This window comes from Nycticebus coucang, chromosome 12 (assembly GCF_027406575.1).
Source record: "Nycticebus coucang isolate mNycCou1 chromosome 12, mNycCou1.pri, whole genome shotgun sequence".
NCBI classification, from domain to species: domain Eukaryota; kingdom Metazoa; phylum Chordata; class Mammalia; order Primates; family Lorisidae; genus Nycticebus; species Nycticebus coucang.
Window position 1 is genome coordinate 18,884,647 of NC_069791.1, and position 6,000 is coordinate 18,890,646.

The window sequence follows — 6,000 nt, forward strand, 5'->3', positions numbered from 1 at the left end:
CAATTGGGTAGGGAGTGGAGGGAATCTGTGCCTGGAGATCACAACTTCTGTGTGAAATGGAAAAGGAAGTCCTTTAATGAGGGAGGGGCACGTGATAGATCCAGGAAGAGCTTAAAAGAGTGGAGAAGACCCGAAATAATTGTGGGAAATATGAGAATGAGAATAGGAAACTTTGAAGGACTTTGGAAAGCAACATGTGAACATGTTTATGAGATTTTTGTTGGTGTTTTGCCCTCAGAAGTGGTCAGCAGGGAAGGTGCAGGAGCAGAGAAAGTGGGCCCTAGGTTTAGAGTTTTTGCAAACTGGTGCAATGGAAGGACATGCGTCCAGGAAGTTAGGGGTGCTGGTCAGCCCCAGAAGGACTGAGCTCCTGGGTCACTGAGAGTAAGATGATGGGAAGGAAGCAAAGGCAGGAAAGGCCTAACAGACAGAAATGTGAATAAGAGAACCAAGTGAGGATGGAGAGCAGGTGTTCTTGGGAAGCTGTAAGGGTGACGAGCTGCAAGACTGTGGACAAATGAAGTCACAAAAAGGTTGATGAGCTTCAGCGGAAGGGCCCAGGCTTTTGAACATGTGGACACAGAAGTCATGGAGGATGACGGCAGGACCTGAGATGACAGTCTATGAGTCAGGAAAGGCCATGCTTGCTACCGTAACAAGGACTCCAACATTCCAGTAACTTACCACAACAATAAGTTTGTTTCTCACCTAGGTCGCCTACAGTTGGGTTGGGGCAGCTGTCCCACCAGCAGTCCCCTCCGGGGACTCAGAGATGGGGGCTCCTTCTGGGCGTGACTTTGCCAACTCAGACTTATTCATTTCTCATTAAGATAACCTGATAAAAAACACAGAAGAGAGAGCACAAAAAGGGAAATATCACCGTCCTTGGGAATATGGTTGCGAACATTGAAATCAAAGTCCAACAGTAATAAAAGAAAAATGTGGCATGACCCTGTTGGTTTATTTTGGGAAGGAAAGAAAAAGGCTACTTCTATGTGGGCCTGGCAGGGCTGAACTGGATGGAATGGAAACATTTGCTTTGCTCAACCTTCTGCAGCTCATCCAAACATTCGTATATCATGAGGTCAGGAATACCGGTCTTCCACTTCAGCAATCAACAATGACATAAATCTGTGAAGACACTGTAAATTGAAACGCGCTCTGCTGGACGGAGGAATTTTCAAGCACACAAAGCCCCATGCTGGGTTAGGACAAAAATGTTTTAAGACATAACACGATTTCTCTTCTCTTGGACTTTACTATATAGTTGGGGAAGATAAGCCATGAAAAGATGCACAGTGGTAAAGACTTAACAGAGGCAGAGACAAGGAACATGTTTAGAGGCGAGGGGGAGAGAAGATAATATCCAAGCATTGTCTATTGCAGATAAACCAAATCATTTTATTTTTCTTCTTGGAAACAGGAAGACAGTTTTTCCCAGCTCTCACTCCATCCAGGAGAACTAAATGATGGAGCTCCAGCCCCTGAAATAAAATGCGCAGAAGTCATATGCGCTACTTTTGATCTTTACCCTTCACTATCTCACTACCTCTCATTCTCTCCCTCTTTTCTTTGTGTCTTAATTTATTGGTTGAGTTAAACAATATTTATTATGTGCTTGTTATATGTAGGCTAGGTACTGTGCCGTCATGGAGCTTACATTCTAGTTGATTGGTAAGCTTTTGAGATTTCTGTATTTTATGATATTTTGCTATCTTAAAAGCCTGCTCTTGGATTTATTAACTCAACTGATTTTGTTTTCTGATTCATTAACATCTTTCTTTAAGCAAATGTTTGTTTTCTTGTTCCTTCCTAGGCTTGTTTAATGGTTGCTTTTAAAATTCCATATATTGGCTTATTTTTCATCTTCTCTTGTTTAATAACAAAAGCATTTTAGTGTGAAATGAAGTCATGTCATGCATACATTTAAAAGCCCAAGTGCCCATTGATCCAAGAATGGATTAATTGCAGTATATGTACACTATGGAATATTATGCAGCCTTAAAGAAGGAGGGAGACTTTACCTCTTTCATGTTTACATGGATGGAGCTGGAACATATTCTTCTTAGTAACGTATCTCAAGAATGGAAGAAAAAGTATCCAATGTACTCAGCCCTACTGTGAAACTAATTTATGGCTTTCACATGAAAGCTATAACCCAGTTATAACCTAAGAACATGGAGAAGGGGGAGAGGGAGGGGACGGTGGGGGGAGGATGGGCGGAGGGAGGGTGATTGGTGGGATTACACCTGTGGTGCATCTTACAAGGGTACATGTGAAACTTAGTAAATGTAGAATATAATTGTCTTAACACAATAACTAAGAAAATGCCAGGCAGGCTATGTTAACCAGTGTGATGAAAAGGTGTTAAACTGTTTATAAAACCAGTGTATGGTGCCCCATGATCACATTGATGTACACAGCCATGATTTAATATTAATAAAAAAAAAATAGTTTGTTGAATTAACTGTATGTGTTTATCTGTGACAGACAGTCCTGGGGAGTGCAGGCCTCTGACTTGCACAGTAGTTACAGTCAAGTCCCACGACAACCTTCAGGAGTTACACAACCCATGGAAAGAACATGCATATGGTTTTAAAGATTCCACAGCTATCAACAAAGAAATGGATGCATTATTTGTTTTAAAAAATAATTATAATCAGGGTACTTTATGGGTGGTTAAAGGTCTTTTCACAGACTTTTTTTTTTTTAACTATATGTGATTTTTACTTTATGAGCTATATAAGATGTGATTCAAAATTATTTATTTGCTGACAGCTGTAATTGTCTCCCATGTGGTTTTAGGTGTAATGGCCTCATCATTTTAATTTAAATGTTGTGTACTTTGTTTTTTAGATCTTTGACTGTGTAAGAATGGATGATTCACTTCACCTGATTCTTTGTTTCAGAAAAATCCTAGGAAATGTTTCAGGAACTCCTCTGGCTTTTAAAAATATATAATTGACTTAGACACATGCGTGCACACACACAACTTTACAAATTGTCACATTAGTTTTTACAGTTCTGCTCTAGGCGTGCTAGAACATGAATTAGTCATGAGGCTCTGCATTTGTATCCACTCAGACTGCTCATATAAAAGGTCCAAAGGAAAAGATCATCACAAAATGCTACAGAAACTGAAACACAGAGAGGTTAGGTAATTGGTCCAATGTTGGCCAGCTGGTAAGAGACAAAGTCGAGTTAGGAAGCCCTGTCATCTGGCTCTTAACCACTGAACTATACTGCCCTTCAGAATGAAGACATTTCCCCCCAAATCTCATAACTGTAGCCAAATTACTTGGGCAGTTTTTCTCCTAACTCTGTACATGACTTCACATTGGAGGCACGGGTTAATTTTAAATCACCAGAAGGGTTCCTAGTGATTGGCATTGTGTAATAGCAAAGTCTGATATATGATACAACACGGGCACTCTAACAACTTAGGTACCATGGCCACAACTAATTAAGGCATGACTTTTCACAAAGCTAAAATTATGTAGCCAAAATTTCTCTGAAGGGAATGATGGCAGCCATCATGGTATATGATCATAGACTTTAGAACTTGAAAGGGACTTTAAAAATTACATCACTCAACCTCGGAGTCGCTAAGTAACTTGCCCAACACTCCACTAACAGAACTAGAATTTGAAACTGAGGCCCTGAAATACCCAGGTCCAAGTGTAGAGCTCTTTATGATAAAGCTTTCACCCCTTTACAACAAATTTCTTTCTAGATCTCATGCAGGGCTTTCAGTATTAAAAAGATAGACATAATTGATAAATTTCTCTCAACGTGAACATAGCAAAATGGATAAAAGAGCTTTCTAAGGATCCACTAACTTCATTAGGATTTTTCTTAGTTCCTTCTGTTACTGATCGAATAAAAGTTTCAGATATTTGTCAAGAACTGCAAAGGATCTGAGATTTTACTCTACCCGTGAGCTAGTTAATCTGCCATAGTTTCATGGATGATGGTAGAGGACATAAGACTCCTGGGTCAGAGATAAAGGATAGATTTTTATTCATGGCATTAGCCAGAATATTAGCATTTTGTACCAGTCCCCAAGTCCTAGCCTCCAAATGAATACAAGAAAATACACACCAGTTTTTTGTTCTAAAGAGAGACATTATATTTATCATAATGGACAGTCTTTACTCCAGAGGGAAACACTATCTATCTGTGAAGTTTATTTTCTATATAAACATCCTTGAAGATATAACAAATAACAAACGGCAATCAGTGTCTTTGTAAAATGTGCTGGAATGTTGAAAGACCCATGGAAAATAGTTAATAGTGTAGGAAAAATTATCTTCTAATAGCATGAATTTATGAAAACTAGCTCTGTTCAAGTCACCTAATGTTATGCTATTTTTACATTTTTGAATTACATAAGATAATAGAAGTACTTGAGAAATCAGACACAAATTTTATATTTCAATAAAGTCTTACAGCAAGTAAGTTGACTTTTGACCCACTTGAGCAAAAATAACCCCATACAAACGAGAACATTATAATTTTAAGAAATAATGGGACTATACTTTTGCTAAGCATGTCTTTCAAAGAAAGAAAGAATATTTTCTTTAACATACAAGAGCCTATGAAATATTTTCTTGTTTGGGAAGTGAAATGGAGGAAAAGGAAAGGAGATAACATGATTTCTTAGCAGCATGTATTTTCATATACAGCACACGACCGGAGGCTTTGCCAAGTTATGTGCAAATAATTCCCATGTTATAACAATTTTTTTAAATTTTTTTTTGTTAAATCATAGCTGTGTACATTAGTGCAATTTTTATATTTATACAATTTCTTTTTAGGATAAGGGAAAAAACATCATAAATCTTAAAAGTATGTTCTGTAAATAGTTCTAATTTATAAATCAGATTTTTGCCTTTTATGTTGCAATTTCTTTTTTCCTAATCATGAATAATACTAGCTACCATTTCTTGCTCAGGTACTTTGTAAATTTTATTTGATTTAAATTTTAATTGAGGTACATAAAGAGCCTTACATACCTAAAGATAGGGGAGCAAGCATTCAAAACAGATCTACCTACCTACAAACCTGATATCTCTTTCTTACTCTGTGTTGTTACTTGAGCCACTTCTTGGCTTGGGATATGGATTTCCATGAAGATCTTAAAGAAGTCAGTTGTCTTATCCCTTTCATTTGGGTATGCTAGGATTCTAAACTCACTTCTCCGTAACTCAGGAACATCACAGAATCTTAGAGGTAGAAGAGACTCCAATGGATTCCATTATATAGCATACTTAAAGGACACTCATATGTTTTCTGATTTGGTATTTTCGTGGTTGGAAGCTTTATAATTATGAATAGAAGCCTGTGCAATGCGCTCTAATTCCATCTCTTTATAATTTGCATATATTGTTCTAAGTCTGTTCTCTAGTCTGCTTCCTCTTCTAGAAGGACCTCTCCTGAAATACAAGAAAAATGTTTTCAGAGAAACATGCTGAAGAAAGGGCAATAATCTAAGTGATTGGTGTAGTTATGTTTTTATATTAAAAATTAGAATATAGCTAATTTCTCAAGACCTGACTAAACTTATATGAAGCCAATAAATCACACTAAATTATTTGTGACTGAAAGGGTTTGGGGATGACTTTAGTGAAATACTTATTGGTAGGGTCCATTTTTTATCATGTATCTTAAATGTTATTAAATTTACTAGTTTCAACAGAAACCCACTGCTATGGTTTGGATGTACTGTCTTCTCTAAATCTGTGTATTAGCCGCTTAATCCCCAATTCAATAGTGTTGGGAGCTGAGACTTAATGGCAGGTGTTTAGGTCATGAGGACTGTACCCTTAGAAATGGATTAATGCTGCTACAAAAAGGATTTGCAAGAGTATATTCTCTCTCTTCTGCTCTTCTATTGTGTGAACAACAGTGCTTCTTCCCCCCAGAGGATGCAAATTCAAGGAGCCATCTTGGAAATGGAGAGTGGGCCCTGGCCAGACACCAGCCTCCAGGTGCATTCTT